The sequence below is a fragment of the Haematobia irritans genome, chromosome 2, assembly GCF_050003625.1.
Source record: "Haematobia irritans isolate KBUSLIRL chromosome 2, ASM5000362v1, whole genome shotgun sequence".
NCBI lineage: Eukaryota > Metazoa > Arthropoda > Insecta > Diptera > Muscidae > Haematobia > Haematobia irritans.
Genome location: NC_134398.1, coordinates 46,903,092 through 46,914,728, shown reverse-complemented (window position 1 = coordinate 46,914,728; position 11,637 = coordinate 46,903,092). Strand labels below are relative to the sequence as shown.

The window sequence follows — 11,637 nt, the reverse complement described above, 5'->3', positions numbered from 1 at the left end:
TAGGGGGGCTATAGCCCCCCCCCTAGGAAAATTGTCTAGCTACTCTAATGATAAAACCCTGTAACACAATGTGCCGCAGTGTATAAAAATAGAAATTTCAATGAAAACTCTAGAAAATAAAATTATTTTTGTTTCTCCTTATATATGCGTCCTAGAGCGAAAAATATGTTAATTCGTGACCACCCTAAAAAAATCAAAATTTTTATGTGAAAAACTTATTTTGCCCATATCTCCATAAATATGCGTCCTAGAGCGAAAAGAACGTTAATTCGTGACCATCCTGAAAAAATCGAAATTTCGATGGAAATCCTCAAAACCTCAAATTTTTTATATGGAAAATTTATTTTGGCCATATCTCAAATATGCGTCCTAGAGCGAAAAGGATTGAAATCCACAAAAATTTCAATGTGGTTATATCTCCTTAAAGATGCATCCTACAGCGAACCTTAATTCGTGACCACCCTCAAAAAATCAAAAATTTCATGGAAATCCTGGATAATCCTCTATAAATACACGTAGATAAGGAATATGATCACCCCAACCATGTTCCAAGAGCAAAATGTTACTTTTTCACGGAAAACATGTAGAATGTTTGCCGAGACCATGTTCTTTTCTGGGAAATTATGTATCTTTCTTCGGAAAGCATGTTATGTTTGTCGAAAAAAGAATATTTTTGCGACAAAAATGCTACATGGTCGCTGTGAAAAAGTAACATGATGCTCTTGAAACATGTTTGAGGTGATCATATTCCTTCTGTGGGTGTACCCAGCAAAAAAAAAATTGGAAGTTCTTCCAAAGGCACAACTTTAAAAGCACTTCCAGAAGATGCACTCCCAATGATGTTCTTTATTTTAACTACCCAGGAAGTTCTTCTGATTCAATTTTTTATAACTTCGTTTTTTCATACCTTTAATGGGTAATTTTAACTTTATTTGTTTCAAATAGGTTAAAAACGGAGTAAGAATTCATAAAGTGGTACAACTCATTTAAATTTTGTCGAAAAAAAAATGCTAAATCCAATACGAAAAAATTGTGAATTTTTGAAAATATTTGAGGTCACACGTTTCCGACAAGCTTTAGAATCCATAAAAAATTATAAAAAATTATAAAAATTATTTATTTGACAAAATATCACAAAATTTTTTAATTTACATTAAAAACATTGAAGTCGGATCAAACCTAAAGAAGTGATGCAAATTCAGTCAACAGCCGTTGGAATGGAGGACTTCCGTCCTATGACAAGCCCATGTTAAATTCATCGCTTCTGCGCCAATTTTGCACCACTTCCGGATCCAAAAAGAACATTTTCACTACTTTTTTTGGCGACGCTTTTTTTGCTGGGTAATTATGCGCTGATATGAACCAATATCAGCATGATAATTGGGGGGCCAAATTTCAACCGAATCGGATGAACTTTTTTTTATCCATGAGGATTCTATTTATATGAGGGCTATGGGCTGATATTTGCAATATCATGCCAAGTATCAAGTCGAACGTTTGTTTCGTTTGGAAGTTAGCGTGATTCCAAGGGATGGACGGACAGCCACTCGCCTGAGAATTTCACTTTTTCATATATACTTTATGGGGTCTGAGACCAATATTAAGATGGAATGACAGAGTTTGTATACCCCCATCCTAACTATGGTGGAGGGTATAAAAATGAAACAAATTTAGCGCTTTATATTGCTGCATTTCCCAGTCAATGATATTTTTATATAAAAGTCTATCTTGCCAAAATTCTATTCAAAAATGCATTGTCAACAGTTTTTCAATAGATCCACCTGTGTATACGAAATATACAAATTTTGTGTATCCAATTAAAAACTTTGCAAAAATATGGAAACATATATTTTAATATCAAATATAAAGAGAATAGTATTTTCTTAATTTTAATTTAATATAAACGAATTTTCGTTGCAGTGTATGACCAATTTTGATATAAATGGTTCTATGGTGTAATGGTTAGCACTCTGGACTTTGAATCCAGCGATCCGAGTTCAAATCTCGGTAGAACCTTGAAACAGGTCTTACAAGAGATGACATTTTATTTCATTAGCGATATATATTATTATCGCCTAGACAAGAGTGGGTAAAATAATATGTGAATTTTCAGCACTTTCAAAATGGGTATGAAAGCTTGCTGATTAATAATCTCATCATATAGGTGGAGTTTTTCGATTTTATTTTCGGAGAGTTCTGTAGAGTTGACATTTTCTGTACGGGGTTAGATACTTTGGTCAAGAGAGAATTCATTCTATGCGATCGCTCCTTTTCGAATTTTTGGTCCAATTCTTATTCGTACAATATATAGGTTCTACCGAGATTTGAACTCGGATCGCTGGATTCAAAGTCCAGAGTGCTAACCATTACACCATAGAACCTTATACATATAATTAAGGAATAGTAAAACACTAATGAATTGATCCGTGGTCAAATCTTAAGTGGGGATACATAAGATTTGGCGTGGTCACCATGTTATAAGATGACTTCATTTGTTGAGGTTCAAGTAGATCGGAAGAAGCATTCATATCGAGGACAACAAATAAATTTAGATAACTGGTGATGTGGACCCCTACGCGCAGAGAAGGAATATGATCACCTCAAACATGTTTCAGGAGCAAAATGTTAATTTGGATATTTTAGTGACAAACATGTTACATGGTCACTAACATGTTTGTCACTAAAATGTCATTTTCTCGTCAAATATAACCTGCTTGCCGAAATCAGATACATGATTTCCGAGAAAATAACATGGCAGCGAAAACCATGTTACATGGTCACCACCCAAAAATAACATTTTGCTCTTAAAACTTGTTTGAGGTGATCATATTCCTTCTCTGGGTGTATATGACCCATTTTGTTTGTGATCGTCAGACAGACGATCGGTATCGAATTTCAAGTGGGTCGAACAAAGGAGATTTTTCCACATATATAGAAATGGGAATTAATGCAGCTATAGTGAAACTTCCCAATCTTGCATCCTCTGAAAATCGCACATCTCTCAAATTTTGACAATTTTCCTGTGATGCAATATAATATGTGATATTGCAATATCACAGTAAAATTAACCTTTCGAAATTTGACACTGTGGTTCGACTTCTGAAAGGTTTCACTGTATATCTACTTTTTAATCGATATTTGCAATTTTTCGTAGGAATATTCGATAGGAAAAATTCTACTAAATTTCAATGGGATCGGATCGATCGGACCCTCTGAAAATCGCACACCTCTCAAATTTTGACAATTTTCCTGTGATGCAATATAATATGTTATATTGCAATATCACAGTAAAATTAACCTTTCGAAATTGGACACTGTGGTTCGACTTCAGAGAGGTTTCACTGTATATCTACTTTTTAATCGATATTGACAATTTTTCATAGGAATATTGGATAGGAGAAATTCTACTGAATTTTAATGGGATCGGATCGATTTAATTAATTTTTTTAATAATCATTAATTATGGTTCGACTATTTTTATGCAGAACAAAGAAACTATAACCCATATAAGCACCACTATATAGGATAATGATTTCCGCCAGAGCTCAGGAGAAATATCTAAATCTTTTGGTATTTATTTAATTGTTCTCACAAAACATAGGTTCTACCGAGATTTGAACTCGGATCGCTGGATTCAAAGTCCAGAGTGCTAACCATTACACCATAGAACCGTATAGGTCGCGTTAACACTTCTAATCAATTTAGCAATAATTTTTTCAATTTTTCACTTTAAATAAATTTTAAATGTTATTTATTTAAAATAATATTAAGTATGTATGTCATTAAGTTCGGCACGGCCGAATCTTAAATACCCACCACCATGAATCAAATAACAGGTTGGCTGATAAGTCCCCGGTCTAACAAAGAAAAACACATTTTTTTTGTCAAAATTCGTTTTTATTATTCAACATAGTTCCCTTCAAGAGCGATACAACGATTATAACGACCTTCCAATTTTTTGATACCATTTTGGTAGTACTCCTTCGGTTTTGCCTCAAAATAGGCCTCAGTTTCGGCGATCACCTCTTCATTGCAGCCACTTTTTTCCCTGCGAGCATTCTTTTGAGGTCTGAGAACAAGAAAAAGTCACTGGAGGCCAGATCTGGAAAATACGGTGGGTGGGGAAGTAATTCGAAGCCCAATTCATGAATTTTTGCCATCGTTCTCAATGACTTGTGGCACGGTGCGTTGTCTTGGTGGAACAACACTTTTTTCTTCTTCATATGGGACCGTTTTGCCGCTATTTCGACCTTCAAACGCTCCAATTACGCCATATAATAGTCACTGTTGATGGTTTTTCCCTTTTCAAGATAATCGATAAAAATTATACCATGCGCATCCCAAAAAAACAGAGGCCATTACTTTGCCAGCGGACTTTTGAGTCTTTCCACGCTTCGGAGTCGGTTCACCGGTCGCTGTCCACTCAGCCGACTGTCGATTGGACTCTAGGAGTGTAGTGATGGAACCATGTTTCATCCATTGTCACATATCGACGGAAAAACTCAGGTTAACAGCTGCAAACACCGCTCAGAATCATCAACACGTTGTTGTTTTTGTCTTTTTTTACTTTGTCTAAAATTTAGTTCCTTAGAAAAGAAAACTCTTCTTTATGTATACATTTCTGCTAAATTTAATTTTTAAAGTGAATCACTACATGATTTTTTATACCCTCCACCATTGGATGGGGGGTATATTAACTTTGTCATTCCGTTTGTAACACATCGAAATATTGCTCTAAGACCCCATAAAGTATATATGTTCTGGGTCGTGGTGGAATTCTGAGTCGTTCTGAACATGTCCGTCCGTCCGTCTGTTGAAATCACGCTAACTTCCGAACGAAACAAGATACCGACTTGAAACTTGGCACAAGTAGTTGTTATTGATGTAGGTCGGATGGTATTGCAAATGGGCCATATCGGTCCACTTTTACGTATAGCCCCCATATAAACGGACCCCCAAATTTGGCTTGCGAGGCCTCTAAGAGAAGCAAATTTCATCCGATCCGGCCGAAATTTGGTACATGGTGTTAGTATAAGGTCTCCAACAACCATGCAAAAATTGGTCCACATCGGTCCATAATTATATATAGCCCCCATATAAACCGATCCCCAGATTTGGCTTGCGAGGACTCTAAGAGAAGCAAATTTCATCCGATCCGGCTGAAATTTGGTACATGGTGTTAGTATATGGTCTCTAACAACCATGCATAAATTGGTCCACATCGGTCCATAATTATATATAGCCCCCATATAAACCGATCCCCCGATGTGGCTTGAGATTGCTCTAAGAGAAGCAAATTTCATCCGATCCGGCTGAAATTTGGTACATGGTGTTAGTATATGGTCTCTAACAACCATGCAAAACTTGGTCCATATCGGTCTATAATTGCATATAGCCCCCATATAAACCGATCCCCCGATTTGGCTTGCCGAGCCTCTAAGAGAACCAAATTTCATCCGATCCGGCTGAAATTTGGTACATGGTGTTAGTATATGGTCTCCAACAACCATGCAAAAATTGGTCCACATCGGTCCGTAATTATATATATCCCCCATATAAACCGATACCCCGATTTGGCTTGCGGAGCCTCTAAGAAACGAAAATTTCATCCGATCCGGCTGAAATTTGGTACATGGTGTTGGTATATGTTCTCTAATGACCATGCAAAAATTGGTCCATATCGGTCCATAATTATATATAGCCCGCATATAAATCGATTCCCAGATTTGTGCTCCTCCAAGAGCAAAATTCACCCGAGCCGGTTGAAATTTGGAACATGGTGTTAGAGTGTAGTCTCTAACAAACACGCAAGAATAGGTCCATATCGGTCCATAATTATATATAGCCACCATATAAACCGTTCCCCACACGCACAGAAAAAACATGTTTGGACATGGTTGCCGCATCCATTTAATGCTTATTTAGAGTATGTAATTGTCGCGAAAACCATGTATTTTGTCTTTGTAAAAATAATTTTCGAGCGGAGAAAAATATATGTTGGCAATAAGCATTTAAATGGTTCTCAAACGCCGCAAACATGTTCTATTATTTAAATGATAGAATTTGAGACCATTATATGGTCAGGAAAATCATGTACCTGACAATTCAATTTTTTTACTTTTTTGCAGAGAAAAAAGTATTTTTATAGTTTACGTATAGACATGTCTACAACCATTACATGGCCATAAAGACCATGTACATTGTTTTTGTGACCATTTAATTTTTTAATTTTTTTGCAGCGACAAGAATATTATAAAAACATTGAGCACACGATTTTCATTTTGCGCGTCAGTCGTGTGTTGATTGTTTCTTGGAATGGACGGATAATACGGATTTACTGTGTTTTGTGTTAATTTATTTATTCAGAAGTGGCACGTGGTTTTATGTGAACACAAAAAAGGAAAGTGTAATTGAAAAATGTACCTGTTTTTTGTTCTGCATTTTGCTATATGGATCATTTATTTTTATTTGCAGTTACATGATGTCTGCGTTTGTACATTTGATGGGCACGATGTAAATATGGAATAAGTACTTATTGTTGAAATTGAAATAAAATAGAGTGTGTAAAAATATATGATGTTTGCTTGAACGGCATTATAAATACAAAAAAACAACGAATTAGTTTATAAATAAATAAAAACAAACAAATAAATTTAATTTTGTGTTTTCTTTTCTCAAGTGGCGTCCTTTTTTCGACGATGAAAAAAGTTTTTTCATAAAGATCAAAACATTTTAGGTTGTGACCATGTTCTTTTAACTAGAAGAAAAACATTTTTAATGAATAACATAACATTTTAAATCGTGACCATTGCCTTTTCATTCAAACAAAATTCTTTTTATCAATATAATAACATTTTAGATGAGGACAATTGTATTTTTCTTAGAACCATGTTCACTGAGCCAACATGGTTGCAGGTTAAAATGTTACATGGTCGCCGCAAAAATAGCTGCTATCATATTATTTTGCTCTTCGAATATGATTGTGACAATCATGTTTCTTCTCTGCGTGCAGATTTGATCTCCGGAGACTCTTGGAGGAGCAAAATTCATCCGATCCGGTTGAAATTTGCAACGTGGTTCCATATCAGTCTATAGTTATATATAGCCGATCCCCAATCACACAAAAATTGGTCCATATCGGTTCATATTCATGGTTGCCACTTGAGCCAAAAATAATCTACCAAAATTTTAATTTTATGGAACACATTGTCAAAATATTATTTCTATAGAAAATTTTGTCAAAATTTTATTTCTATAGAAACTTTAAACTTAATTATATACGTATTTAATCGGCCTTATTTAGTTTAATTATACTACCTTGCCATCGGCAAGTGTTACCGCAACCCAAGTAATTCGATTGTGCACTCAGAGAAGGAATATGATCACCTCAAACATGTTTCAAGAGCAAAATGTTATTTTTGTATGGTGACCATGTAACATGTTTGTCACTAAAATGTTATCTTCTCGTCAAATATAACCTGCTTGCCGAAATCAGATACATGATTTCCGAGAAAATAACATGGTTGCGAAAACCATGTTATATGGTCACCTCCCAAAAATAGCATTTTGCTCTTAAAACATGTTTGAGGTGATCATATTCCTTCTCTGGGTGTATATGACAGTCTTCAGTAGAAGTTTCTACGCAATCCATGGTGGAGGGTACGTAAGCTTCGGCCTGGCCGAACTTACGGCCTTATATACTTGTTTTTAATTGATAGACATTATAGCATTACATTATGAATTCCGTTTTACTATTTTCGTAATTTAAATGTAATAAACGTTTGAAGAAATTTTAGATATATGTTAAATCAGCTGTTTCATCAGTCCTACCTTGTTTATCTTCTATATGACAAAGTTTCCTTCACTATAATAATTTTCGGTTTACTTCAATTAAATGAAGATCGTACATTTTCGATTATTTAACATTATATTGGTCAAAATGTTCCAATAAAATTCATTCAATACAATATATGCAATTTTTTACCCTTTAGACCTTGTAAAGATTATAGACATGATTAATCTCGTTCAATTTTAACCATTGCTGGATTCAAAATTTAGAGTGCTAACTATTTTGCGCCTTTGAACCTCAGTGACAATGCAGAAATATTTGGTGGTAATGAGATATATAGTCGATTTGATATTTCTCAAATCGATAAAATATCACTGGATTCAAAGTCCGGATTGCTAACAGCATAGAACCCTAACGATAATGCAAAAATATTTGGTGATAATGATATATTTTGTCGATATGACTAATAGCGAGTGAAAAATAAATAAAACAAGTATATACGGTCGTAAGTTGGGTCAGGCCGGAGCTTATGTACCCTCCACCATGGATTGCGTAGAAACTTCTTCTAAACACTGCAATCCACAATCGAATTACTTGGGTTGCGGTAACGCTTGCCGATGGCAAGGTATCTTAAAACCTCTTAACACCGTCTTCTAAATTGTAAGTAAGTCCATACATGGTATATATTAAATAAAACAAGTATATACGGCCGTAAGTTAGGCCAGGCTTATGTACCCTCCACCATGGATTGCGTAGAAACTTCGACTGAAGACTGTCATCCACAATCGAATTACTTGGGTTGTGGTAACACTTGCCGATGGTATCTTAAAACTTCCTAACACCGTCTTCTAAATTGCAGGGTAGCCCATACGGGATATATATTAAACTTAAAAAGGCCGATTAAATACGTATATAATTAATTAAGATTAAATACTTAATATAATTTTGACAAAAGTTTCTATAGAAATAAAATTTTGACAAAATAAAATCTTGACAACATTTTCTATAGAAGTAAAATTTGGACAAAATTTTCTATAGAAATAAAATTTTGACAAAATTTTTCTATAGAAATAAAATTTTGACAAAATTTTCTATAGAAATAAAATTTTTACAAAATTTTCTATAGAAATAAAATTTTGACAATATTTTCTATAGAAATGAAATTTTAACAAAATTTTCTATAGAAATAAAATTTTAACAAAATTTTCTGTAGAAAATGTTCTTTAAGCATTGTTGTTGTTGTTGTTTTTTTGTTTTTGTAGCTTAAAACCATACATTGACTAAACTACAAGTGTAGCTTAATTAACAGAGGAAAAGAATGTTTGTCAAATTTATTTGGTCAAAGCCCTATAGACTGCAAGATGGTTGGATGGACGCACGTTTCGGAATTACCACATTCCTCATCAGCATCCTCTACTTGCAGCAAAACTATTGATAACATTTTCTATAGAGATAAAATGTTGGTTCATTTTTTTTGGCTCGAGTGGCAACCATGATTATGAATCGATATGGACCAATTTTTGTGTGATTGGGGATAGGCTATATATAACAATGGACTGAATAGTGAGTTTGAAACTTAATCGGGCTGCCACTTTAACCTAACCTAACTATAGACCGATATGGACCAATTTTGGTATGGTTGTTAGCGGCCTTATACTAACACCACGTTCCAAATTTTAACCTGATCGGATGAATTTTGCTCCTCCAAGAGGCTCCGGAGGTCAAATCTGGAGAAGGGTTTATATGGGAGCTATATATAATTATGGACCGATATGGACCAATTCTGGCATGGTTGTTAGAGCCCATATACTAACACCATGTTCCAAATTTCAATCGGATCGGATGAAATTTGCTTCTCTTTGAGGCTCCGCAAGCCAAATTTGGAGATGGGTTTATATAGGGGGGCTATATATAATTATGGATGTGGACCAATTATTGCACGGTTGTTAGAGACCATATACTTACACCATGTTCCAAATTTCAGCTGGATCGGATGAAATTTGCTTCTATTTGAGGCTCCGCAAGCCAAATTTGTGGATCGGTTTATATGGAGGCTATATATACTTATGGACCGATTTGGACCAATTTTTGCATGATTGCTAGAGACCATATACCAACACCATGTACCAAATTTCAGGCGAATCGGAAGAATTTTATTCCTCCAAGAGGCTCCGGAGGTCAAATCTGGAGAACGGCTTATATGGGGTCTATATATAATTATGGACCGATGTGGACCAATTTTTGCATAGTTGTTAGAGAGCATATACTTACACCATGTACCTAATTTCAGCCGGATCGGATGAAATTTGCTTCTCTTAGAGGTTCCGCAAGATAAATCGGGGGATCGGTTTATATGGGGGCTATATATAATTATGGACCGATGTTGACCACTTTTTGCATGGTTGTTAGATACCAGATACCAACACCATGTACCAAATTTCAGCCGGATCGGATGAAATTTGCTTCTCTTAGAGGCTCCGCAAGATAAATCGGGGGATCGGTTTATATGGGGGCTATATATAATTATGGACCGATGTGGACCACTTTTGGCATGGTTGTTAGAGATCATATGTTGAACCCATGTACCAAATTTCAGCCGAATCGGATGAAATTTGCTTTTCTTAGAGGCTCTGCAAGCCAAAATGGGGGATCGGGTTATATGGGGGCTATATATAATTATGGACCGATGTGGACCAATTTTTGCATAGTTGTTAGAGACCATATACTTACATCATGTACTAAATTTCAGCCGGATCGGATGAAATTTCCTTCTCTTAGAAGCTCCGCAAGCCAAATATGGGGATCGGTTTATATGGGGCCTATATATAATTATGGACCGATATGAACCAATTTGTGCATGGTTGTTAGAGACCATATACTAACACCATGTACCAAATTTCAGCCGGATCGGATGAAATTTGCTTCTCTTAGAGGCTCCGCAAGCCAAATTTGGGGGTCCTTTTATATGGGGACTATTGGTAAAAGTGGACCGATATGGCCCATTTGCAATACCATCCGACCTACATCAATAACAACTACTTGTGCCAAGTTTCAAGTCGATAGCTTGTTTCGTTTGGAAGTTAGTGTGATTTCAACAGACGAACGGACAGACGGACATGCTCAGATCGACTCAGAATTTCACCACGAACCAGAATATATATACTTTATTGGGTCTTAGAGCAATATTTCAATGTGTTACAAACGGAATGACAAAGTTAATATACCCGCATTGTTTCTTTATTTCTTGAAAAAAAAATATATTTGCATGTATTTTAATAAGCGGTTCTATGGTGTAATGGTTAGCACTCTGGACTTTGAATCCAGCGATCCGAGTTCAAATCTCGGTAGAACCTCATAAGCGATTAATGGCACTTATTTTAAAAAATAAAAATAAATCATATTAAATAAATTAATAATAAAGCGACAATTTAATAGTAATGAAAAATAATCTCCGACTTCAATACAGTAAGGTAGTCACAAAATATTTTTTTTTATTTTTAATTTATTTTCAATATGTTTTGAACTTGTTCTGAGTAAATTATAAACTATTTTTTTTTAAATAAATAAGTTATTCAATAAAAGTTTTTAAGCCACGTTGGGACCATCCGGTTCTATGGTGTAATGGTTAGCACTCTGGACTTTGAATCCAGCGATCCGAGTTCAAATCTCGGTAGAACCTCATAAGCGATTAATGGCACATATTTTAAAAAATACAAACATAATAAATCGACTTAAACATATTAATTATAAATCGAAATAAATTAATAATAATGGTCATATAGTCATATAATAAATAATAGTCGAGTTTACAATAATCTTCGACCTTAATACAGTAACGTAATCACAAA

The 11,637-nt window shown here is 35.0% G+C and overlaps 5 non-coding genes across 5 annotated transcripts; 3 read left to right on the top strand and 2 right to left on the bottom strand.

The window, feature by feature from the left end:
- The first annotated feature begins 1,944 nt into the window (after window positions 1–1,944).
- Window positions 1,945–2,016, top strand: TRNAQ-UUG (transfer RNA glutamine (anticodon UUG)). The gene has a single exon. It is a non-coding gene; the product is annotated as a tRNA-Gln (tRNA).
- A 293-nt stretch (window positions 2,017–2,309) lies between these two features.
- On the bottom strand, window positions 2,310–2,381 carry TRNAQ-UUG (transfer RNA glutamine (anticodon UUG)). The gene has a single exon. It is a non-coding gene; the product is annotated as a tRNA-Gln (tRNA).
- A 1,218-nt stretch (window positions 2,382–3,599) lies between these two features.
- Window positions 3,600–3,671, bottom strand: TRNAQ-UUG (transfer RNA glutamine (anticodon UUG)). The gene has a single exon. It is a non-coding gene; the product is annotated as a tRNA-Gln (tRNA).
- A 7,399-nt stretch (window positions 3,672–11,070) lies between these two features.
- On the top strand, window positions 11,071–11,142 carry TRNAQ-UUG (transfer RNA glutamine (anticodon UUG)). The gene has a single exon. It is a non-coding gene; the product is annotated as a tRNA-Gln (tRNA).
- Window positions 11,143–11,396: 254 nt separating this feature from the next.
- On the top strand, window positions 11,397–11,468 carry TRNAQ-UUG (transfer RNA glutamine (anticodon UUG)). Its single transcript has one exon. It is a non-coding gene; the product is annotated as a tRNA-Gln (tRNA).
- The last annotated feature ends 169 nt before the right edge of the window (window positions 11,469–11,637 follow it).